We start from the raw sequence: 25,035 nt of genomic DNA on the forward strand, positions 1-25,035 counted from the left end.
AACTTTTCATAACAATCCAAATATAAGAAAAATATAAGAAAATATAAGATATGCATTTTGCAATTTTGCAAGATGACTCTTCGGCAAAGTATCTCTTCGTTCTCATCATCGTGCTCGGTTTATTATTATTATTATCATCATTGTGTGATAACGCTTCGTTTAAGATTTTTCAATATATTTTTACAATTGCGCGACATCGCCGCCGTTTATCTGTCATCCATCGATTCATCGACGGAGAGAAATAATGGATTGTATATTGTGAATCGATGATAAGTTTGTAAAACTCACGCACTTATGTGCGGTCACGTTACGCGTTAATTAGCTTTCTAAAAGCACGAGATTAAAGGCATGAGTGCAATTCTTGTGGACGAATAAACTCGATTTCTCTCAATAGAAAATAGTTGATTTTTTAAAAACATGAAATTGTCTTATCCTTGTACCCAGATCTTCAATTTGTCGCCAGTTCTAATATGCAGCTTGTATAATTTCCACGCGGTTGGTTCCGATTACGCGTCTCTGCGTATAAGATAAGAATGTTGATTCGCTGCACAATGCGTGTCGGTGGTCTTTCGGAATACTTTGCGATATTTCTCACGGTCAAGGTCGCGCTCTGCGTCACCGACGAATTTATATTTAGAATGACGATTTAAAGAGCCGACTCTGTCTTTCTTTCGTATTTAACATAGATCGTAGTCGTCGCGGCTGTCCGATGTCCTCGAACTTTAACGAATTCCAATCTTCGCATATATGCGTATCGATTTCTTTTTCGTGAACAAAGTCATCTGCTGACAGTAAGAAGCGGAACATAAAAAAAAAAAAATATGCGCGTCATAATCCTTTCACCACAGACAACCTTGATCATTTGCCACCTCGTTTACGAGGACAGATCGACCGCGTGTTCCGGAATTAAATTATCATGCAGGAAAATTATTATCTGCTTTTGTTTCACAACGTATAAATATTTGTTGGTCGTCCCAATTTGACATAATCTCCTTTTCGTCAACGTCGTCTCTTCTCTTTAACTTCTTTCTCGCTTCACTCGTTCTAATGTGATGATTGCGACCAACAGACAACAGCGGGACTTATCGTTAATGAACCTTACCAACGTAAACATACAGTCGTATAATCTGGAATATAAAACAGTTCTACGAAGTCTGACGAAAAGAGCGGCGATTCGCGGCAAAGAATTCTCCGTCTACATCCGATCAGTCAACGCCTCGAAATTTATGGCCATCGTTGCACCGCGGTATGCAAATTTCGTCCGGATCTCCCAGAGGTTCGTCGTTTCTTAAACCGCTTTTTATGGACCGATGATGTCTCGCTACTTGTGCCACAAAACAGTGCATAAGCCGCGCTTGCATAAGCCGTTGCTCGTAAAACGAGTGTGGATGTACTCGCGAAATATGTATCAATGTGTGTCTCGACGAACGGTGAAAGTCATTATATGGTATATGTACGGTCTTACGAGAAGGCATGATTCATTATTTATACAAGATGTTTAATAATTATCGATCTCTTTTTCTCACGACAAATTTTAAGAAATGCTAGATCTTTTAATCTTTTAAAAAATTTAAATACAATACAATAATCAATGCATCTTTGACGCAAAGAATTGACTAGCTAAAAATAATTTTTAAAGAAAAATTCAAACACATACACAGAGCGGAAAAATGATTTTTAGAATTCGTGTGGATATTTTAGATCCTTGTGTCTAAAGAGATACACATATTTCAAAATACTAACAAAAAAAAAAAAAAAAAAATCTAAACATGCTCCTCACCGAGATCGGGAATAGAACTGGTAGGTTCCTCGTGATGGCCCTTGCTATCGTTGGAAGTCCTCGCTCTGGGAGGCGGCGGCGGTGGCGGCGGTCTCATGCTGGAAGTCGAGCTGACTACGACTGTTGCGGGCGGCGGCGGAGGTGGACAACCGTTTCTTCCGTGATTAGCGCGTATCTGGGACTGCGGTGACATCAGCACCGTTTCGCCCCGCGCGTGCCCCTGCGGAGGGCGGGGGCACCAACCATGCAGCACCCTTATGGCGCTGCGAACTTCCGCCTGCAATTCGGCGGTCTTATCTCTAGCTGTGTGAGCCACTTTCGTTACGGGGAACCCGCGTTATCGCGGGTTACACGAGGATCACGCGAAAGATAACACTCTCGTATGTTAAGTTATGCCTGCGTCCACTTCACTCACGTAACACGTATGAATACATGTATAATGCACTAAAGTCACGTTACGAATACACTTTGATCAACAGTCACCAACAGTCTCATAAACGCATTCCACTCTAATCTCTTTCCAGCGATAGCGAATTTTATAAACAGTCAGGATCAATTACGTTCCGTGATCGATGCACTCTTTCATCAATGTTAAATCCAACGTTCACCGAAGCACCAATTTGGAGAACGCCAATGAGCTAATCACTTCTCGTCGCGAATGCATTTTTCTGTCTCCGCAAGTCCGTCGAGTGACATTTCAATCTGAAGAACACTACGAGTCATACTTTCCGCCACGAATCAACTTCGTTCTATGTCCAGAGCCATTAATTATAAATTGGACTCGGAGAACACTTTCGGTCACTTTCTCTCACGAATGCAATCCGTCATCGTTTTCTCGTCAAGATCGACCGACCGAGTGGAATCACACAGTCACCTTGTCCCTCTCGCGCGCACTCCCGGTGGTTGATTCGAGTGTCACGGTCAATGTCTCACAGTGGAGCGTGGCAGGTGTCCGCGGGAAATTCTCGCTCGCGATACCGATCGTTCTCGCCTCTTACGGTGTCGTGCGCGATAGAGGCGCGCGATTAAGCGGGATGCAAGATGATCAGGAGCGAGAATAAAGCGCGAGCGCGCGCAACGCAGCCTTTCGAACGTGTGAATGAACGTTTCTTAGCAGTTCGCCGAAAACAACAGTCCTCTCGGCACACGCGTCGTCCCTCGCGAGTCAGCGCCAACCTTCCCTTCTCTCGTCTCTCCTACCACCCAAGCACCCACCACTTTCTCGCTCCCTCCCGGCACGTCACTCTGCCCCACTCACGGTCAGTCTCCCCGTGTCTCTCACCCTCGTGCGCGTTGGAGCGAGAGAGAGAGAGAGAGAGAGAGAGAGAGACCGAACCGCCTCCGCGTCTACGCTCTATCGCTGGCACAAAGGCGCGCGTCAACCCTCCTCCCCCTTCCTTTCGTCGCGGGAGCCACGCTGTCAAAACAAGACGCCTGGCGTCTAGGTCGTCCCCGACGACGACGACGTCGCGGTAAAGACGTTCTCACGTGGTCGCTCGCTTCAACGTCGTCCGCGCGTGCTATCCGGTCGCCGGATAGCGGTACCGGATGCGGAAAATCCGCGTTTGCGGACGCGCAAACTGGCTACTACGTAGCGATGGTTAACGTATACGTGATCGCTGATGCACAACGCTCTGACGGCGACGAGCCGACGACGCCGAGAACCGTCATCGGCACCGGCGAAAGTGAGAGTGTGCCGGTCGCGGCGGATTCAGTGGTGCATAAGCACGGCGGGCGCCTCCGTTGTCTCTTTCCCTCTCGCGTCGCCGTGCCGTTCTCTCCCTCTCTTCCGATCCGGGGTCTCCTCTCTCTCTCTCTCTCTCTCTCTCTCTCTCTCTCTCTCTCTCTCTCTCTCTCTCTCTCTCTCTCTCTCTCTCTCTCTCTCTCTCTCTCACTCAACCTCGCCCTCTCTTTCCTGTCCTTATGGGCAGCCTATAGCCGCCGGCGAGCAGAAGCGTGCACGTTCTCGACCTATAGCGTCCGATGTGCCGGCGCGCTATCCGCTCGCGTATATAAAGCGGCTTCTCGGGCGATACCGACTTCACACACCAAACCACGCAACACATGGTCACCCTCCGACTTCGCCCTTCGGTCGCCCTTCTTCTCACCGTTCCGTCCTCTCTTCCTTCCGTACGCGCGAAAAACGCGACCCCCGGATACAATCTCTTACCATTGAATCCGCGCGCGCGAAACAAAGCGTGTTGTATGTAACGCTAATATTTATTTATCAGCAGGATTAAAAATCACGAGACTAACGTAAGATTCATTGAAACGGTAATGGTTAATTGTTTTAAAAGTAAGATTAATATAAGTAATTGTAAGATGTGTGAAATGAATGACCGATTATCTTTTACCGCCGATATTTTCGAAGATACCTTTAAATCATCGCGTTTAGATCGACACCCCTTTCGCCACGCGTTACTTATGGCGTTTAGAGAAGATTCTTTTGACGATGCATCGGTAAAGGGCCGAGTTGCGTGTTAATCCGCCCCTGCGCCAGCGATAGGCAGGGGTGGTTCGGTGCGCGCCGCGGTTGCGCGTCTGCTATCACATGGCCTTGTCCTTGAATGAGGCTTGTGAACCCGACTGCCGCTTTTATCGATCAGCCCCCGCATCCCGCTTCGACGCACTCGCTATAAGCATCCATCTATCTCGGTGCAATGGCGTATCTAGCAAAGGACGCTCCCAAGATCATAATTGCTTCGGTTCTTACGTACAATACATTTCTTACAGTTTCGCATTTATATTACACATTTAATAAAATGCAGATATATAATTCTTATTGTTAGTTTACGAAAATATTTATATGATTTATTTTATGGGATGAGTAAGATGTCTGAGGATCGATGCTAAAAAATTCAAAACGAAATAATAAGAGTAATCCAATGAATAGCAGCACACAGAGAACACTTAACTAGAGACAACGAGAACCAGACGTAAGCCGAAATAATAAAATTTGCATACATTCGTGCATGTCGATACGTATGTAGATCGTAGAGCGTATTTTAGGGTTAAAACGAGATCCGCTTTTCAACCACCGCAAAACTCCACATAAAAGATTCACACTGAAACTGAGCATGCTTCGAAGGAGCCACTAAAGGGTTAAACGTACCTAATGTCCGATTCCACTTTTCGTCACTGTGAACTAAACCGGACATGCATCGTGCAACGACATCCGTCGTGTCTCTCTATTCTTAGGACGAGCCGTAATTTCTAAGACGAGTCCCCCTCGAGTTGCGCCGCAGAAGAATGGAACATAATAAGTATAATGGTGTGAGCATTAAACCCTTCTGAATTTCGACCGAGAATCCCTCTAGACGGTAAATTCACCGGATGTTCTAGGACGGTCCCGACGAAGGTCAAGGCCTCCCTGGACAAGGATCGGCGAAGATTCTGATATCCCTGCGTCTCGCTCGTAATCAGTGACGCGACTCATCCAACTTGCGGCTCCTTGTAAGGAACAAGCGGATGTGAATGCGACACGAGGTAACGTGCGCGTCACGAAAGGGAAGAGCTCTCTAATTTTATCGATCGACTATGAAAAAAATATTTATCGATTCTATATGATTCATATAAATTCTATAACATCCCGGAACCAGTTTAAAGAGACAACTCGACGAAAGAATTCCATTAAAGGATTAGTATAACTTTTAGAAATTGAAAATAATAGGAACAAAACAAGCGGACAATTAAACATCATCCCAGACAACGTCTAGACACTTGCCTTAAATCAATCGCCGTTGTATGTAGCTAGCTGTAAATTCCGGTCAACAAAGGGGGAGCTCTTTTTTAATGCAAATATTAAGTTCAAGGCGAGCTTAAATCCGCCGTCCGTGACTCTCGATGGGCACGAGAACGCGTCTCGTGCGACATTTCGAAACCTATTCTCACGAGAAAGTACGTAAGTACCATGTCATTGTCGTACGTGAAGAGAGAGAATCGCGGGTAGCGTATTACGTGACCGAGCCCCGTAGCTGTTTAGATCTAGATGAACCTGAATCATCAAAACCGGTCTAAACGCGCGGTCGCGTCGTGACATGGCTCAGCACGACTCTGTTGTATTAGGTCAAGACGCACGTTGTAGCACGCATGAGTTAGAATAGAGAAAGATCGACCACTGGAGAGTCGAGGGTATCAATAAGGAAAAGAGATGGTCGTAGCGCGCGTCAGAAAAAGACGGAGGTAAATGAATATTTATGGCTAAATAAATAAATATATAGATAAATTTAAAAGAAGTGAGATAAATAATGAGATCGAGAAAAGAAAAGAGAAAAAAAAAACAGCTGAGTGAGTGAAGAAAGGAATAGTATAAAGGGAGTATAATGAAATCGGCTTAGGACCACATTTCCGGCTCTTATTTTCAGAATTTCTCTGCGTCTTTTTAATCGCGCAACGCGAGCTCGGGTAAAACAATAAAAAATAATAAATCTATAAATTGTCAAAATACTTTTAATTCCTGCTCTAATCGTTAAATTATTACGCTACATAGAAAGATTATGAAGAAATAAGATAAGTTAGCTGTAATTATCAATATACAGTTCTTATCTGTCCTTTCTCTCTCTCGTCTTATATTTCAATATTTTCTATCAAATGCAACACGTATATATACACTGTTATATATCGTATATTGATGTGAACAAGGAAGGCTTTCTCCAGCGGCCTTGAACCTCTACTGAAGCCTCGAAGCTATATAACTTGAACCAGTCTCTCACTCTGTCCTTACAACATTCTAGACTTAACGTATTCACGATACTTCTCATAGATGATAGTAATATCCATCGAGCAATTAAAGAGCCTTATTTAAACGAGCAATTATATATCATTATTTTTAAATTCAAGAGTAGATCTTTGGTTCTGTGGAAATCTTATTCTTTTATTCAATATCTTATTTTTTTATTTTAATTATCGAGTATTCCGACATTTTGATAACATCAAATTTCGAAGATTCATGCATGTAATATTGGGATGATGTTTGCGACTATCGAACACCTTGGTATCGAAGACAGTTCGTCGACCAGAGCACGTCGTTCTCCACTTTCGTTCTCCGTTAAAAAGCGCCGATGGCGATCACCCAACGAAAGCGAATCGCGTCGGCGAGAGTTTTAGAAACCGGATCGCGATCAACGGGGGTCCATGAAAAGTCGGTACGAGGCCGACGAACGCCGAGAGCGAATGTGAGAGCCGTTCAAGAAAGTGAAACTTTGTTTCTCCCTGCGCGAATCGTGACAAACCAGCTTTGACTTTCATCGCTATCAATTATCGACGCTAAACCGGAGGAGAAACCGGCACGCTCTGTACTAAACGAGATCTTCGATTCGCGTGTCATTCGTTGCGCTTTGATATATTATATAAACAGATGCAAAGAGCGTACGGTGAATCTGAAAGACTCTCGACTGACCATAAAATCTCAAAGTCCGCAAAATTCTGCATCCGATACTAAAATCTAACAAACAAATCTACAACTTATTAGCATTAATCAAATCTATTTTTTTCGTGTAAAGATTCCAATTTTTAATTCGATTCTATTTTATCCAGCGAGATGATCGTTCGCTGGACCTAAAGAAATCACACGTAGCTTTGAGCTACAAACGCGTCAATACATGTGATACTATGACCTACTTCTACGCATACACGCACGTTGCACTTTCTCCTTTCCTCGGCTCGGCTCGAAACGAGTGAATTCTCCATCTTGATCTCTCTCTGTTAGCCTTGAACCTGATCGAGAATGCAAGTGGATCGGCATCGTGGCAAAACGTGTGGCGGGACGTCGGGCAGAGAGAGGAGGTAGGAGAGACCGAGAGAGACATATATAGTTGCTGTCGACCAAAACGGTTTTTGGTCGCCTTCGACGAAAGTGAAACGGCCTTCGACAAGGAGCTTCCCGCGTGCATATGGACGCCATTGAACTAGTGACCTTCATATGAGAACCGGTCTTTGTTCAGGGCCCTTAGAGTTAGCGACCTAGCTCGCTAACTGGGCCCTACTACCTAGGCCTGCTCCTTCTGTAGACAACGAGTCATTTACATGCGGCCAATACGAGCAAGAGATTACCTTTCAGCTTGCCTTCGGATCGATCGTTCTCGGATTCGATCTGAAAATCGAATTCACGACGCTCGAAACTTTCTTTGGAAATCGATAGTTTAAAGAGAGGATTGCTTTGATAGTATATCAGATAATTATACATAAATTTATTAATAATCATTAAAAAAGTCGGTGAATTTTACGAGCACACAGTTGTATTTCACTTCCAAAATAAAATTTTGAGACTTTGATAAAGAAGCGAGCGATAAATTCCTTCGCGATAAAACGTCAATAAAGTCAGGGTTAGTGTCTGCAAGGTTATCTAGGATTTCAATGTTTTCGGCGATTTATATCATAAATAATATGCTCCTCATAAAGCTCATTCGATTTTCTTCAAATACGATATCGATCGCGATACGAATTCGTTCAGCCTTTCAATCTCGATCAATATTCCGCTGCATTATTACAAAAATCTTTAAAAAAAAATAGCTGGACTGCTTTCGCTACAATTATCTACTTATTTACAAATATCTACTTACGATACATATCTATCATATTATTCTCGACATCTCAGTAAATCGCGATGGAAAGTAACTTTTTCTACATGAATATAATGATTCGGGAAAGCACGAGAGGGATTTATTTCTAAACCGAAACGCAATACAAAATTGATGTACAATACAAGAATACATTGCACCATTTGTTATCAAGCATTAAATAACGCTGAGATGAGCCGTTTTACACACGAGAAATAAACATGTTATCCAGGGAGAACAATTTTCTATTAAAGTTGACATGCATATTTATAGTCTGGAATTTTTTTAAATTAAACTTTAATATATGGGATCTCTCTCTCTCTCTCTCTCTCTCTCTCTCTCTCTCTCTCTCTCTCTCAAACCTTGACTCAATATTAAATTAAAAATTGAATGACTAAATTAAATTAAAAAGATAAGATATATTTTTAATATGAGGATAAAAAATATCAAATGTAATTCGCGGAGAGATTAGATGATTAACATGAGGAAAGTGTGCCGTTAAAAGATTTGATAAGCTTTCAACCGATTAGATAACAAACCATGACCTGTCGCAAACTGTGGTCGCACGATATTAACGAGACGCGATTTAGCGTCAATTTGTATTCGTGATTTACATAATATCTTTATATAAAATACAAACACACACTTACAAAGAATATCAAAGATATCATGCAAATATTTTTTTAGTTGTTGTGTTAGAGCAAACTGTACCGATATTGATCTCTTGCGACATTTGCACGTTGTCGATTGAAACACGAATTCGTGACGAATTGAGCGATGATTAAGATTATTTCGGGATAAACATTCAGCGAGACATGGAGACGTTAACGGGGAAAATAAATAATCGCGCGACGTGATTACGAAACCGCCGTGCCGTATAAATATCGGCGTAAGCCGTGTCGTATCACCTGCGATAATTTGCGTTAACATTGAGACCGAGCACGCGGACAGTTAGAGGACGGTTCGACTGATATCGTATCTACAGACGTGGATGCATTTCGTATCAATGTTTTTGTTTTCTTAACCTCATGGCCTTCGTCTGTTTTAAGTAGCGGGTATCTCGCGACCGATGACAAGTACGACACAAGTGCGGGCTTATTTGCTACAATTCAAATTTAAAAGATATTCACGGTACACAGTAAGAATCTTTTTACATAATTTTAGCCGAACCGATAAGTTCGCGCGAGTTTATTGTGGCGATGGATTATGCGTTACGAGGAAGTTGTAGGAATAACTCGCAAAAATTTATCTCTATCAGATAGCCTGATGTTCCATTAATTTCTGTACGTACCTGTAGCTTGATATGTTCTATATCTGTACATCATTTAACATAAAAAATTATACGCTTAACTCTATAACAATTTTATCGAGATATGTACACGTATTTAAAACTAAATTGATATATTGTATTTAAAATTAAAATACATTCTTTATTACTGTCCGAATATATAATTGTCGTTGATGCTGGTTTTCAAATGTATATCCCTAGTTTGAAGTTTTACAATGAAGAGACGGGACTGTAAAATCCCGACCTACCACAAAATAACGCTTGTGCAATCTAAACAGAAATTTTCTTTTCCGGATTATCGTATAATACCATGATATCGCATTCCGGCTTTGACATTGAACTTCTTATCGACGAATTGCCTGGGATAGGCTGCGAAAACAACGATGAAGCGAGTAACTGGGTTGGTGGAATTGAGAAATGATAATCTGCTAGCAGAAATGCAGACGTTCGAGAATCTGAAGTTTCGAAATTATTTAAAAATGCAACCAAATCTTCGCGACATTATTTAAGGAAAATGAAAATGTAATAATATTGTTAAAGAAAAAGATTTGCTATATATATATATATATAAATATTATAATTACAATTATTATATTTATACAAAAATAAATTTAATGAGGTTTAAAAATTAAAATGTATTGTTGTTTTGGACTGATTGCATCTTTCTCATTATTTCGCGGGGAATATCTGCATGCAGGTTGCATGTCGATCGACACCGAATGCAACGTCGCGACAACGAATTGATCCTTCGTGCTAAAAAGCTGACGTAACCCTCGTGTCAACCCCGGTTCAGCTGTTTTTATTCAGATACTGTGGTCGATAGTGTGGTAACTAATTCGCTAGAAATTATGCACGCGAGTCGTCGTATCGTTGACTTCATCGCGCAATGACCGGACGATAATTGATGGCTTGAAATCGAAATCGCATTCATTTGACTAATTATTTGCATCGTAGCATATAATTGTCTGAGAAGCGCGATATAATTACAATCTACGATTACAGTGAGATACGAATGTATTTCTTTGAACATAAAAATAGATCTCGAAATCTAATTGACTGCTTTGTGGAGTCTGCGACTTTTGAAATTTTGCCAGAAAGCGAATGAATCGGATTTTTAACACGACGCTCCAATGATGACACAACCGGATTCTTGCCGCGGAAATCTCGTCGATGGTGGTCCCCGACGTTTTACGAATCGCTATTGTCGCCTCCGCTTCCCTTCCGTCAAATCCGCGAGACGATGGCGCACAATGCGCTACACACCCTCGCCGAAAGAGCTCACGGTCTAGCCTTGACTGCACGCGGGGGTTGCTATGGCGATAACCAGGCCCCACACATACACAGGATCGCGGCTCGCACGCGACGACCACCCCCGCGCGAATATAACTTCCCCCTCCCCTGATTTGCCCCCTTCCTCCCTCTCATAAACGATGACGACCAAGAGTATGACCCCGACCTTTCAGGTGGATGACCTCCGCTGCATCGCGGATGCGCGCGCAGCAACGGACCTCACCTAGACGCGAATCATCCCCTCTTTTGCCAGAGCTGCCCTCCGGGACGAACGTAAACGACTTCGCTTGAGAATAGGGTCGAGAAAATCCGCATATAGGGATGTTTAAAATTTGATAGAATCTCGAATATTATCTCAATGATTATTCGACAAGTTTAGAGTTTCTTAGTACTCTAAGTACAAGGGATGATTAGGCTGATCAGGCGTCACATTTAATATTTACATTTTTACAAATAACGTTAAATAAAATAGAAAAAAAATTTTTTCATGATACATCATTTAGGAAGATTTAATTACACAAAGTTCTATCTTTTTAATGATAATTAGCTCAATAGATCGGGCTCGAAAGACTGAAATTTACAGAAAATTAATCTGTTTCACTTGCGAGATTCTTGTATAATAAAAATATTTTCTTCAAACTCTTAGCAATATTATTAGCACTATTAGCAAAAGATTATTACGAGTATGCAAAGTATTTGTATTAAATTTTGAAAAATCAAAACGTTTCGTCACATAGGTAAATATTACAATTTTTCCGCAGGAAATTGCACTTGTGTCTCTAGCGCGAATCGACAGGTGTGGTAAAAAAAGTTTATTCTCGTCGGGTATCATTGACCCGGTCACTATCCGATTGTATACGCGGTGCACTACGCCTATGCGCCAGACGTCGAGGGGTTGCTCACCCCTTCCTGTCTGCACCCTCACATGGAAACGTGGCTGAGGCTTTTGCACGGACAGTACCACTCGAGTACTCGACCCCACATTCTCTTCCTCCCTTTCTCTTCGCTTCCCTCGACGTCTCTGTTCTTTTCTCCCTGCTCGATTTCGCACTAGCCGAGGAATTAGACGGCTCAGCGGAAATTTTCACCATCATTAAAATTATACATTGTTCGCACTTTCACAACACATATAATATATAGAAGAAATAAATTTGTGGCAAATAATTGAGCAAAAGTTTTCTTTCCAATTCGCTCCGTTAGACATTCTATATTGCAGAAATGTGGGCGAGACGCCAGTATTACAAGAGAAATAAGACGTCTAAGGGAAAATGAGACGCCGTTTTTAGAAAGAACCGAATAATTTATTGTAGAGAGAACTTCTTATCTCTCCAACGAGCTAGCCGAAATAAATGAAAATTTTTCAATGATATATAATAAAATATTTCACTATATTTATTTTTTGAAACATATAAGTAAAAAATAAGTATAAAGAAATTTAATATTAACTGTATATTTTATAATTATCGATAATATAATAATCATATAATTATTATCAATGTGAATGATTTACATTTTATATTGTTACGATGTTTCTATGTTACGAAAAAAGTCTATCAAAAACAATTCTGTCTGTAATAAAATAACTTTTTGGAGCTTCTCTTGGAGCTAGAACTTTGGAGCTTCTCAGATAGCAAGAAATTCGACAGCAAGAAACGCTTGTACGTTTTCGATTTTATCTTAGCTAGGGGTTCTCCGGAAATCGAATAATAACATATAGTGACAATAGTGGGGGTTATGGCTGGCGAAGGGTCGATAATACATACGCAAATGCATCCACGAAGACGAAGCCCGAGGCTAAAGGGAAAAGATGGTAGGTTTCTGAGTGGAGGGTGTCTGTCTAGACGGATCGTTGTCTGAAGTAAACCGTGGCCGTGAATCGGCATCTTGTTACTATGGTAGGAAGAAGCATAGGATTAAATGAGCATTGCGTGGGAGGTACATTGTCTTCGGACTTTGATAGAATACATTATATAGCCTTTAATCATTATCCATGCCAAGTTCTATAAAATTCTTCAATATATTGTTGTATAATGTTTCTTATTTTAATTCTTATATCTTTATTCTAAAAACAAATTTATTCTAAAAATAAATTATTTTTACATATAAAAGCGAGCGAGAATTTCGCTAAATAAGTCAGTTTTTTTATATTATAAAAATAATTTTAGACAGTTCGTGCACAAAAAGAATCTCTCTCTGTGAATAAAAAAAAAAAAAATCATGATTTCACTAGAATACATTGTAACAAGTCATTAAATTGCGGTCTAATTTAAATAAATTCTTTCGAATAAATAATAAACTTTTTTCACGCCGCGGTAAAAAATCTTTCGTGCATACGCGCACGCGGGAATTATGCAGGAGAAAATTGGACTTTCGTGCGGTTAAGGGGATGCATTTGAAAATGGCTACCGCTGGCCAATGCCCCTGAAGCTTAATGACCTCGTGACTGTGTACACCAGCAGCTGGCCAAAGCCCCCGAACATCGCGTGCACGCGAAACGAATGTTGCACGCATCATGTTATCGTCGGAATAATGATACCTGGTCCGCGAATTTACCTGATGAAAACTTTTGAACGTTAGACATATACGAGAAAAATGAAGCGCGGATATTATCGATACTTTCAAAATGGCAATAACGTAACAATATAAAAATAATAATTTTTTAATTACGCGCAAAAAAATATCAAAAATTTTCAAATCGCACAAGGATTTTTAATTGTCAATTTGCACACAAATTTTGATACTGACTTTATTTCGTATTTTTTTACATAATATATATAATAATTTATAAATTTTTGTTAACAAATATTTATTGAATATTTAATAAACAATTTATTCACATGTAAACTAACTAAAAGAGAAATAAGAAAAGTAACGCTATATTTTTTCATTTTATATATATATACTGTTTTAACCGATGAAAAAACTCGAAATTTTCTAATAATGAATGAAACACATTTTCGCAAAATTTTTGTAAGATATATTCTTTTATCAACAATCTCTAATTATATTAGATAGGCAAAATGGGCTAACGCATCCTAGGACGTGGCAATGGCATAGTGGCACTGCAGTGCGAGAGAGCGAAAGTTCGCCCCAGTGGCGCCATTCTGTCTGCAGAATTTCGTCCTCGGTGTCCGAACACCCCACCGACATTCCCTCCCGTTGCACCACTTCCTCGCAAGCTACGTCTCTGTCGTGTACACCGAACAAGCGTCGCGTCGCACCCCAGGGCTACTAACGTTCGCTATCGTGTACTTCGAAGGAACAAGTACATTCAGTGTATCATGTATTTAACGCTATTTATCATAAGTTGAAATTGATTAAAATTTAAAAAAAAATAATACCAAATAAATATATTTATCTAACAATGAAGGCGATTATAAATACAAAAATATGACGATAATAAACTGCAATAGGTCCATTGCTTATTGCAATATTATTTTTTTCATCAGAATGACCTTATAAATGGAAAGTCTAAGACCATCGGAAAAATGTTGCGACAGAGAGATAATTTCACCATAATACATATACATATCTTATTTCTGTTCCAATACGTAAACTTTTAAGCATCTAAAGGTTTTTTAAAAAAGAATGTTGACGAACAAGAGGGAGCTCAGCTCAAAGGGTTAATGGGTCTTCCAGATTGGCAACCGCCCTGTCTGCGAGCTCGCGTCTCTTTTTGCTCATGCTAGTCGGGCAACGAGGGAGTTACAGCTACGGAAGAGCGAGAGGAAAGTTTGCCCCAGTACGTTGCACCCTCCTTCTCTCTTTACCCCCTCCCCTCTCCGCGAGCCCTCTCAGTCCCGGGAGCCTTGCTATCCCCCGACAACGCCAACCCCTTGTGCCTCCAGATCCCCGGGTCCCCTTCCGCTACATACATGTCGTCCCTCCGAGGCGACACCCTCCCTCCCGTCCGTTTTACCCGGCGCGGCGTCCCGGTATTCCCGTATTCCCGTTTCGCCGCCCCCGAGTCCGCGCTGCATCGCCGCCAAATCAATACCAGCAGACATCCTAACTCACTGGAGGTCAATGCCTCGTTCCCGCGAGCGCCGACGACCTCAACCTCCTACCTTCCCTACCCTACAACCTCCTTCCAGAAGCCAGACGAGGGCTCTCGGCCGCGTGGGGAGGCGACTTCCATCTCTGACGCGGCCTCTCTGTCGCCGCGGTTGTACGACGAACAGGACGACGCGACGAGACCGCGACCGACCAATATCGGATGCATCGTCGAATCTTTTGTCGGCGCTTCCAAACGGTCGCAGACGTTTGAAAGTCAAATGAAGAGAGGAAATGCTCATTATGCGACGATACAAATATTGATTAGATTCTTTTTTATTCTTTTATCTCTGAGATATACGATTACGTATAAAATCGATTTAATTTTGATTCTCGGCAACTGCTATTTTATAATATAATTAAGCGGTAATTAAGCGCTATTTCTCTTTACGCGAAAGAAACAGAGACGAGGAGATATGACGACATCGAGAGAAGCTGGATCAAATAGAAATTACTCTCTAGAATGCAACGATGCGCGCGGGACCACGATGAAGACAATGATATTCGAAAAAAGCTCCCTTTCACATTTATCTTCGTACGACGAATCCCGCCTTTATATCTTCGATGGGGAGTCGTGTAGTTGCAGCCAAAAGATGCGAAGATATAGACATGCCATTGCAATTGCGCAAGCGCTTCGTTCGATCACACCTATCACGCATATTCTCAAAGGTTCTTTAATTTTTAACGTTCGGATAAGCACGTATTACGAAAGCAAATGTCTTTGCCTATTTTCTCGCCACGAATTTCATTTACATCAACGATTTGTATCGATAGGCAATTCGTATACAATTAATGATTTGGATGAGAGAAAGATAATGATTTTAATTTTGCTCTATCGAAAACATCTAACGCAATGACGCGATATTTGCTCTAGACCTAGAGGAAAACACTGTGTCGCGCGCGAATGTACGTAAAATTAGACGGTGCATTCAACTCTCTTGTACTCGTGCCAAGAATCGCTCGTACCGCGACGGTTCTTCTTGCGGCAGTGGATGCTGCGACGCTACGCTGCGGCAGCCGCGATGGCACCAATGCCCTTGTTCCAAAATGAAATCCGCTCCCACAAACCTTGTCGACGAATGTTTTTCCGCATTGGCGCCGTATAATCCATAACTGTTAAAAACGTGCAAAGGAAAAGGACAACGGTAAATGATGTCGGAATAGCAGAATCCAACTTTTAATTCTTGTATTTTTGAATCTTCCGATGAACGCGTCCTGATGAATTTTTTCTATTCTCTCGTTAATCTTTCCTATTTCATATATCTTAAATGTTGAAATTTTATAATTAAACTTAAATTCCATATATTTTCCAAACTGAAGATTTTTTTATGTTCGAGATAAGTGATAATAAATTAATAATTTTTTCAAAAATGCTTTTCGCACCCTACAAATTCTGTGAAAAGATAAAACTTATTGAATTTTTAAATTTTGCGAATTCAGATTTCTATAAATATTGAACGCATTGACTCTTTTAGATTTTATTGCTCATCGATTTCATCTATTCATTTGTCCTTATGAAGATCGATTAAGTGCGAAGAAAGGGAGACCGACGAACAATAAGAAGGCTAACGCACTACGCACAAAGGGTGTCGCCCTCGGGAACAAAGACAGTAAAGTTAAACCGCAGTATCTAGCCAGTCAGGTCGTACACCCTTGGAAGAATCTCTCGCTGTTTGCGTCTCTGCTGTAGATACATTGCACTCGGACAGTAGAATGCCCGACCACAAAAATGTTTCAACGATAAGACGACCGATTCCTCGACATACAACATTCTATGTAATTGCACAACTGAACGTCATACGCATTGTTCTCGTGATATTTAAGTATTAACCAGAAACAAAAGTAAAGACACTGTTTCATTAAATTGTAATGAAATAACAATAACGAAATATTATTTTAACACAAAGTAAATCAATAGAATTATATTATTATAGTTCGTCACAAATAATGTGTTTTACACATATTAGAGTTAATTTATTAATCAATTGTTTAACTAAAAAAGCAAGTAATTTAAAAGTCAAATTATATATATGAAAAAATATTGATAAAAGTTAATTATTATTTTCAGTGTATCAGCACAATGAAACGCTTTGCATATTCGAAAAACTAAAAGACATCCTGCTCGTTGAAAGGAAACAAAATAGATAGAATGGCTAGATGAAAACACATCAACGACGCAAGATGCATCATTCTCCAGGATGACGTTCCAGAAATAACTCAAGACATTGCGGTCCAATCGCGGCTGCTTTCGTTCATCAGTTCAAGGTTAAAAGCGCGTCGCCATCGGGTGGTGGCTGCAACTTCCATGGGACCAAAATAAATCCCCTCACTGATATATAAATACAACGTTCGAAAAAAAAAAAAAAAAAAAATTTGAAGGAAAGGATGCGCTGACGACGTATGCCGATAACCTTTCCTGAGACGCGACATCGACGCGATGGGTTACATATATGTACAGGAAACGGATCAGATCCATCGACGATCTAAAGATGCATTTAAATAAATTCACGAACGATAAGAGTTAAGAATCATATCTTATCTAAGTACAGAAGATTTATGAGACTTGATACGTGTAGAGATCTAATCTAAATTTGATTCAGTGAAATCTGAAACTTACAAGGGCTAGTATTTCTCTACGAGTCATGTAATCCGCGAAATTTAACAAATAGATTTCAACTATGTAAGTGTATAAATAATAATGTAAAAAATATATATATACGTGTGCGTATAAAATCATAAATAATCGACAGACGTCATCGTGCAGTACGTATCGAAGCGAGCTCAACCGTCACGCATGGACGTGTTGCGTGCCTGTGAAACGAATTAAACATTCCGTGATCGACGAACGCGATGAGGTTATCCGCAATAGATGCATTGACCTTTACAATGGATACACCCCGGCGTGTCGATGACACTTTGTTCTATAAAGATACCCTGAGGAGGTAGGGCCTTTCAGTCTTTGTCTCGCTCTCGTCCGGCAGTCGTTGAACCCGAGTGTTGGGGACAACACACTTTGAACTATGCACGAACGTAAATTAACTGCGATAACGCGAGTCCTTCGTAAGGATACGCATCGTCGGCAGGACATATGCGCAGGACTCTTCTTCCCCGCATGAAAGTCGGCAGAAACTAAATTACTCGCGATACGTTAATCTATTTTATATTTATCTCTCGCATATCGCATGTTGACTCTTCATGTTTTTCGTGATGTACTACTTTCTTGCAATGTTTACTGCAGATGTCGTTGTTCTTCGCTCATTCACCTCCTACGAAGGTCACATGAGCCGCGTTAGCTTCTTTCGTGATAATGCGAGAATAAAACATTATATCTTATATTTACACAAGAGAGATTAAATAAACCTTTAGTAGGCAATTAGCAGAGATATTTCGCACAAGTATCTAGCGCTAGTTTATGAATTGGATAACTAATTATATATTACGACATAATTAGTAATAATAGACCAGACTGAATATTTGAGATGATAAAAGGAAGTAGACGCGATGATACAGAAGCGAAAGGAAATCCTCCACCTAGAATTCGCGACGATATATGTATTTTGTTCTCGGTATCGGCGCGAAGGTGCGATGCACCTACGTGCAGCCGGGTCAAGGTCGTACTCCTCGTGCGCCGGGCCGGCTGAGTCATTCGTGCAGAATCGTGCATACACAGAGTGCTAGGCGTGCGAGTGCATCGAACCCGAGATGACCGTTGCAGCTGCAAGCGCGATGCTGGTAGTCCACTTCGGTCGTTCCCGGTGCACGTCGGCTGCCTTCGGTTGCATTCCGCGTGCATCAACCCAGGAGATCAGCATCGAGAAGCGCCGTCGAGTGCAATGCCCAATATCGCGTTCGCGCGAACAGCTGCGCGAACGCGAGACGGAGAGGAAGACTCTCGGAGGAGGCCCGTCGAGGAGGAGAAGAAGAAGCAGCGACGAGAGAGAAACGGCGGAGGAAGAAATGCAGGATCGTGGACCGCGAGCGGCATCCGCCGATCCGAAAGCAAAGGGATGCGTTCGATAGAGAACAGCGTGTCAAGTTGCCGCAACTGCAACTTTGTCGGATGCAGCGAGAAAATTTTCCATTTGCCTCTTCTTACGTCGTGCACCGAGTATCCTTGGACGTTCCTTAAATTTCCGGATTTCGAATCCCGTAATAAATTTTCAAATTTTCGATTCCACGCGAGTGCATTCGTCGAATTCGCAATTTCATAAATATTCAATTACTTCAACTTTATTAATTATATTTATTAATTATGTAATCGATGACATTTCTACGAGCTTCTTAATGATCGCGGCAGGACTGTGTAGGCGGGTATTGTTACGTTACGGCGAAAGTTCGTGACTGCGGCGACCTTACCTAGAGACCTCGGATGCCAGTTCATGATTTTGCTTATGTTTGAGAGACGCTGCGAAGGGCCGATGCACCAGTCAGGGTGAACGTTCTCCTCGCGCTAGCTCGCTCGTCGGCTTTGTAGAGCGTGGCAACGCGCGCGCGCGTACACGCATGCAGGCGCGTCGTGCGTACGTGCCTACCAACTTCCAGGGATGGCTAATGCTTCTCTCATCGAGATATATCTGCTACCAGTTTCTTACTTCCAACAGTTTATCCGAATTAGTTTTCTTTTCACTTTATAGATTTTGCGAACGATTTTTTTACTCTATATCCTTTAGCTCAAAGTCATCAAGATAATTTTTTGTCTTTTCATATAACGAGACAGGATAAAATTATATATATTATAATATATAAAAATTTCTAAGAGTGCTTGCGCTCATTTACCAAAATAACTTTCCGCTCTGTATATATAAAAAATAATAACAATTGCTTAACTGATAAGAGAAAGCGAACTTTCATCTATACATCATCTATACGTATATATACAGAATTTATTTAAAAACTACTTATCAAAGGGGTACTGATAATAAAAATTATTAATATATAGATAAGAGTACATAGAGAGAATTGGTCAGATGATTATATTGTATTTAGGAGGAATGAGAAATTTAAGGGTCAACGTTTAGCCGAACAATTTACCCGGCCCTGAAAGCATTACGGCGAGTGAAACGGCCGAGAGTGGACGTTGCATATGTGCAAAACGGGCGCAGCGCGGGGCGAAGAAAGAGAAAAAGTCCATCACGGGAAGAGGAGCAGGAGGGAAGAGGAGGAGGGCACGCGGTGCGACGTCGGGGGCGGAGGGGGAGTGCATGGAACACCGTGTGCAGCACTCGTGCTGCACGCGTTTCGCATGGCCACGGGGTTCACTGTCCCGAGCCAAGGCCGCAGGGGCACCGCCCCACTGAACCAATTGTGCCACTTTTATGCTCGTCGACTCATTTTCGTCGAGTTTTATTACTTGCGATACGTGTGCGCCCTCCTCCTCCTCCTCCTCCACCTCCTCCTCCTCCGAGCACGTGCATTACGCGCGTACGTAGGTGGCTGACTGCTACTTGTCCTGGTGCGAGTGTTTGGCGCGTGCAGCGCGTTACGCGCTTTCCAGAAAAAAGCCCACCGATAAGTATGAAAAAGAGCAAATGAAAAAGGCCAATCCCATAAGAGATAAGACCGACATTGAAATATGCTGCATCGGTTAATATTGATTACAGTTAATACGCTGACGTATCGACGCATCTAATTAATGGGACCTTGGATACGCTTTTTTTTATTACTGAATTTTTCTATTACTTATCCTTCTCATATAATTCCTCAACATTCTCTCAATTTGCGTAAATTAAATCTATTGAAAACGTATCTTTTATATATTTTGTAATGTAATTGTATTTTAATTGAGTGTTTTTTTTATCGATGCTAAATAGATGCTAAATAAATCGAGTGCATGCTAAATAAATGCGTGAATTACAGATAGATAAGAGATAAGATCTCATTTAAAAATATTTTTTAGATTGACCAAACACAGTAAGCGAGCATACTTTCCGTGGAACATCGCCAACGATCGAAAATGTGTCATGGATCTTGTAGTCGTAACGTCTCGCGCTCACGGATTTGCGAACCCCGGGAAATGCGTTTGAGTTTGCGAACCCCCAGACTGGAGGGGATTGACCCAGACACCCCCTCCAGCAGACGATTCTCCCTCTACCGGGTAGCTGTAGCTGCTTCTAGAACCCTATGCTATAGTCGATGGAACGAGGGTGCAAAACCCCGTCTGCTTGATAAACCGTTGCACCGCCCAAGCACGATAAACGCGATATCGTTTATCCATTGGTGAAAAAAAAAATTCAGCCCGTACTGTACACTCGCGTATTGCCCCTCATATGGAATCGTACTTTCTTTCATATTTTATGAAAGCGATTAAATTGCGAATCATTAAAATTAAATTATCTCATATTATTGTTGTTTTGTTTTTCCCGTTGATATTAACGTATAGTTATTTATTATCTCATCTGAACAGAATTGGAGTTATTTCGATTTTAAGATTCGTATTCAATTAATCTGACTTAATTAAATTTTATTTAATTAATTTGGTTTAATATAAATTATAAATATTGTATTGGCTTGCAATGTTTTATATTTTGATTTTGTCATAATCGAGAGCCTTTTTCTTTAATTTTGTTTAATTGGTATGTATATATATATATATATATAGTTGTGAATAATAAAATGATAAGAATGACTCACACGTTAGAGTAGATCTATATTGATGTCTCAGCAGACACAGTTGCGGATGATTGTCGTCGGAAGCCGTCAGATGAAACATTCGTAGAAACATTCTGTAAAAGAAAAAAATGAATCTAATTAGAAGAAAAAAATCTTTGTTATACTATTTATTTGATAAAAAACGAACAATATTTTCCCACTGACTCAATAAATTATGAGCGATTAAAACGCTCGCGTGTTTTAAATACACGTACGTAGATATATGTCATATAATTATAAGATTAACAATCAAAGTATAATGCTATCGTGATGTGTTACAGCATGACATCTTAGGATTACTCTTTGCACTTTCTCCATTAATTAAAATTAATAGACGTTATTAGAGAGAGCGCAAGGTGATCGTCCGCGTTGGCACGAAAGCGATCAGTTTTGCATCGGGTGTTTCCCTTTCGTTCTCAATGAGATTTATGATTGTTAACGAAGCAAATAATATTTATTATGAGAATCTTTATTAAAAGAATAATCAACATTGAAAATCGCTGGATAGATACCGCCTGTCATGCAAAGCTGAAATAAATTTTTTTCTTAACGAGAAAATAGCATCGTGGAATTAAATTAGTTTGTAAATTGAGGTAAACTAAATTAACGAGGCAGGGAATACGCGAAGCAGTTCGTTATTATGAGCGAGACCCCGCGCGCATAAACAATCGGTGCATTTCAGTGTCATGGTTCGTATAACGTTCGACAAAGCAGGGGTTGCGAACCCCAGGAAAGTAGCCAGCCAGACAGACAAACTAACGTGAAAGGGGGTGATCCAGACACCCCCTCCATCGGGCTGTTTGCAAGCGATTCGACTACCGCATTGGTCTGTGCAAGTGGTGGTAAAGTATCACGATGGAAGGGCGGTGTTATAAAAAAATGATGCGACGACATCGAAGGGGTGACTACTGCGTCTCATCATGGCGTCGATAATAACGATCGTTTAATATTATAATTATCGCAATCAATATATAATCATTTTCGCAATCGTTTGTTGCGATTTTTGCATTCTAATTCAAATCAATTATAATTAACTTGCAAAAATGCACGATTCAAAAAATACAACAAAAATATCTTATTTCTAATTACTATATTTTAATATATTATACATTAACTGACTTTTTTTCTCGAGGAAATAATTTCGCGTCGATAAGGGAATTAAGAACAAGTCTAAAAAGACAGAGAGAGATAAATTATAAAAGCTAGATCTATAGAAAGAGAGTGGATATATTTATCGTTATCCCTAAATGCGATTACTTATATATTATACTTAATGATAAGCACCTATAAATCTTTTTTCTTCTCATACAACGGGGAGAAGTATTATACATGAAACACACAAGAATGATCCCTTGCCGCAATAACTATTAAGAATCTCGGTAGATTCGCGAAGATGGCACGCCCTGGCACTAGTGAGTGAGGACAAATAAAGGACAACGAACGAGAGAGACGCATAGAGAAGGGCGGCATAGTTCTCTCTTTCTCTGTCTTTCTCTCTCTCTCTCTTTCTCTCGCTCTTTCTCTCGATGAGGAGGAGGGTTAGGGAGGAAGGGCAGACGTACCTACATCGAGCTTGGCGAGGGCGGCGAGAGGACGAGGGATGGCAGTCAGGGTGGAAAGGGAAAAGCGGGAGGGACGGCCGTGGTGTTGCTGACCCGACGACCGCTGTAACCTTGCGTCCCGACGCCCCGCATCCAGATCAAACGACCCCGTGCATCGCTCGAAGGTCTTTGAGTCCTAGACCAATAGATATTTCCGTACATCCCTCCTCCCTAGGTTAACCTCACGCTCGTTAGATCGAAAGCCAGAGCGCGCGTCGTACTTTCTATTTTATTATTCTGTAAAATAAACGTACGTGTAGTTATCGTTACGCTGACTGTAAATAATTTATTTCGTGTATGAAATTACATTAATTCAGTATAAAACCAGCCATTTTTCTATCTTTATCAATATCGAAATAGGACATATATCCCTGACAGTAACTCAATTCTTTATTCATGTGCTCTCTGCGAGAAATGAATAACTCGAAAGAAACCGTGACAGAGAAACTTATACAAGATCGAATTCTTAAATCTTTGATTTTTAAATTTTGGCTGCCTATCTTTCAATTGCTTTTCTTAATATATTAATAGCGTTAATCTTTTCTTTACCCGATTCTAACTTTGATCCTTCGTTGAAAGAATATGGAATCCGATGACTCTGACTCCGAGACTAAATTAGCGCGAACAATATAAACGGCACGCATGCGCGCATGAAATAATAAAATGATTATTGTGCGGATTTAACGCGCCATCTCGCATGTGATACGAAAACTGAGCAGTTTTATATTTATCGACGATTGATCTCATGGCAAGTATCGACTCTTCATGGTATCGACGACGCTGTCGAATAGACATGCCATCAGATGGCATTGACAGAAATATAAAAAAAAATCATTTGTCACTTACAAATTATTTTTATTCTTTACAAAATTATGCGACGAAAGTTTCATAGATATGATGATTACGATTATTAAAATAATCCAAGAGATTATATAGAGTCCATTATTTTAAATATATATACACGCGTACATAAAAAAAAAAAAAATAAATATATACATGTTTGTTTTCTTAATTGTAAAATCTGAAATATTGTTTCTATTATTTTCACGTGATAATGGGAGAGGTTTCCAACAAGAAAAACACAGATAGACACAATAATGTCACGCAATTGGACTATTAAATACAGAATTTGTGAAGATCCTAAAATTTTTCTATTTCACAGCTGTAATCTTTCACATGATATTGCGTTTGTGTGTGTTTCTTGCTGGAAAGTTTCCAATGTATAAAATCGTGATTGTACTTACAATACTGCAATTTTATATTAATGAAGTGTATCTTTCTCTGCTGCGTTAGAAATGCATATAAGCGTAACGATATACCTAGATATTATTTCAGGCTTGCGATTATTTACTTCGCTGCATATTTCGCTCTCGAAAATCATAGTTCCTTTCTAACCGCCTAGTTTCACTAATTAATTCGTTCACCTACTCTCTTCTTTTTTACTACGTCTACTACCAATACACAGGGATACTACCTAACACCTTAGTGCCTATCCACAATAGGTGATTTAAACCCTAAGCCTTAAGAAATTGACCAATCATAATCAAGTATGAAGAGAATACTCGACTGTGATTAGTCGATTTCTTAAGGCTTAGGGTTTAAATCACCTATTGTAGACCGATATTACATTTGTCGTACGACAAACTTTTTAAGCGCATTGATTAGCTAATTTCTAGAGACTCGAGAAAGTTTCTATTTTGCAGCCAATCAGTATGCTTAAAAAGTTTGTCGTACGACAAATGTAATATCGGCCTTAGACATATATAAATGGAAGGGGAATAGCAGGCTGAAAAGTATCGGAAGGAAGTGAGAAAGAAA

General features: G+C 40.6%; 2 long non-coding RNA genes across 3 annotated transcripts in view; one reads left to right on the plus strand and one right to left on the minus strand.

Moving 5' to 3' along the window:
- LOC138940398 (uncharacterized) overlaps positions 1 to 17,469 on the plus strand; it is a 160,075-nt gene extending 142,606 nt beyond the window's left edge. The window contains exon 3 of the long non-coding RNA XR_011447994.1: positions 17,037 to 17,469. This is a non-coding gene — a long non-coding RNA (uncharacterized lncRNA). The remainder of the gene's footprint in view (positions 1 to 17,036) is intronic.
- Positions 1 to 24,645, minus strand: part of LOC138940397 (uncharacterized) — a 40,045-nt gene extending 15,400 nt beyond the window's left edge. Inside the window, exons 1-3 of one of the 2 annotated variants that reach the window (XR_011447993.1) lie at positions 24,462 to 24,645; positions 23,179 to 23,454; positions 21,599 to 21,690 (exon numbers count right to left, since the gene is read on the minus strand). This is a non-coding gene — a long non-coding RNA (uncharacterized lncRNA). Of the gene's footprint in view, positions 1 to 21,450; positions 21,691 to 23,178; positions 23,455 to 24,461 lie in introns of those variants that run through there. The other variant, XR_011447992.1, reaches the window with a different exon arrangement.
- Positions 24,646 to 25,035: the final 390 nt, after the last annotated feature.

The sequence above is a fragment of the Polyergus mexicanus genome, unplaced genomic scaffold (genome assembly GCF_030449975.1).
Source record: "Polyergus mexicanus isolate NDT 795.1 unplaced genomic scaffold, iyPolMexi1.0 SCAF_16, whole genome shotgun sequence".
Lineage (NCBI taxonomy): Eukaryota > Metazoa > Arthropoda > Insecta > Hymenoptera > Formicidae > Polyergus > Polyergus mexicanus.